Source organism: Giraffa tippelskirchi, chromosome 3, assembly GCF_054371585.1.
Source record: "Giraffa tippelskirchi isolate mGirTip1 chromosome 3, T2T-mGirTip1v1.2.pri, whole genome shotgun sequence".
Lineage (NCBI taxonomy): Eukaryota > Metazoa > Chordata > Mammalia > Artiodactyla > Giraffidae > Giraffa > Giraffa tippelskirchi.
In genome coordinates this window covers 147697602-147699398 of record NC_137277.1, presented here as the reverse complement: position 1 = coordinate 147699398, position 1797 = coordinate 147697602, and positions in this window count along the sequence as shown.

Sequence of the window (1797 nt, the reverse complement as noted above, 5' to 3'; positions counted from 1 at the left end):
ACACAGGTGTGTTACTTATGAGAACAGTGATGAGAACAAAAGAAATACAAATAATGATGATAAATAGCATCAATCAGTAAAAGACAGTTATGAAGGCAAGTGATTATTTTCAACCCAAATCCTGAACCACAGACGGGCTACTAAATGTTACACTCCCTGAAGTAGTCTCCACACAGAGACCACACATTTATTTCATCAGTGCTGTCCTCCTCAAGACATCTGGGGAGACCATGGTGGGGGATGTTCTTTCAAAACCTGTGGCTTTTGTGGCAATAAATCTTTATCCTTCGAAGGGGGTTTGATCCATGTTAAGAGGCAAAGGCTAATAGAGTTTTGCCACGAGAACGCACTGGTAATAGCAAACACCCTATTCCAACAACACAAGAGAAGACTCTACACGTGGACATCACCAGATGGTCAACACCGAAATCAGACTGATTATATTCTTTGCAGCCAAAGATGGAGAAGCTCTATACAGTCAGCAAAAACAAGACCGGGAGCAGACTGTGGCTCAGATCATGAACTGCTTATTGCCAAATTCAGACTTAAATTGAAGAAAGTAGGGAAAACCAATAGACCATTCAGGTATGACCTAGATCAAATCCCTTATGAGTATACAGTGGAAGTGACAAATAGATTTAAGGGTCTAGACCTGATGGACAGTGTGCCTGATGAACTATGGACAGAGGTTCGTGACATTGTACAGGAGACAGGGATCAAGAAAATTCCCATGGAAAAGAAATGCAAAAAAGCAAAATGGCTGTCTGAGGAGGCCTTACAGATAGCTGGGAAGAGAAGAGAAGTGAAAAGCAAAGGAGAAAAGGAAAGATATTCTCATCTGAATGCAGAGTTCCAAAGAAGAGCAAGGAGAGATAAGAAAGCCTTCCTCAGCGATCAGTGCAAACAAATAGAGGAAAACAACAGATTGGGAAAGACTAGAGACCTCTTCAAGAAAATTAGAGATACCAAAGGAACATTTCATGCAAAGATAGGCTCGATAAAGGACAGAAATGGTATGGACCTAACAGAAGCAGAAGATATTAAGAAGAGGTGGCAAGAATACACAGAAGAACTGTACAAAAAAGACCTTCACGACCCAGATAATCACGGTGGTGTGATCACTCACCTAGAGCCAGACATCCTGGAATGTGAAGTCAAGTGGGCCTTAGAAAGCATCACTACGAACAAAGCTAGTGGAGGTGATGGAATTCCAGTTGAGCTATTTCAAATCCTCAAAGGTGATGCTGTGAAAGTGCTGCACTCGATATGCCAGCAAATTTGGAAAACTCAGAAGCGGCCACAGGACTGGAAAAGGTCAGTTTTCATTCCAATCCCAAAGAAAGGCAATGCCAAAGAATGCTCAAACTACCACACAATTGCACTCATCTCACATGCTAGTAAAGTAATGCTCAAAATTCTCCAAGCCAGGCTTCAGCAATACATGAACCATGAACTTCCAGATGTTCAAGCTGGTTTTAGAAAAGGCAGAGGAACCCGAGATCAAATTGCCAATATCCGCTGGATCATCGAAAAAGCAAGAGAGTTCCAGAAAAACATCTATTTCTGCTTTATTGACTATGCCAAAGCCTTTGACTATGTGGATCACAATAAACTGTGGAAAATTCTGAAAGAGATGGGAATACCAGACCATCCGACTTGTCTCTTGAGAAACCTGTATGCAGGTCAGGAAGCAACAGTTAGAACTGGACATGGAACAACAGACTGGTTCCAAATAGGAAAAGGAGTCCGTCAAGGCTGTATATTGTCACCCTGCTTATTTAACTTATATGCAGAGTA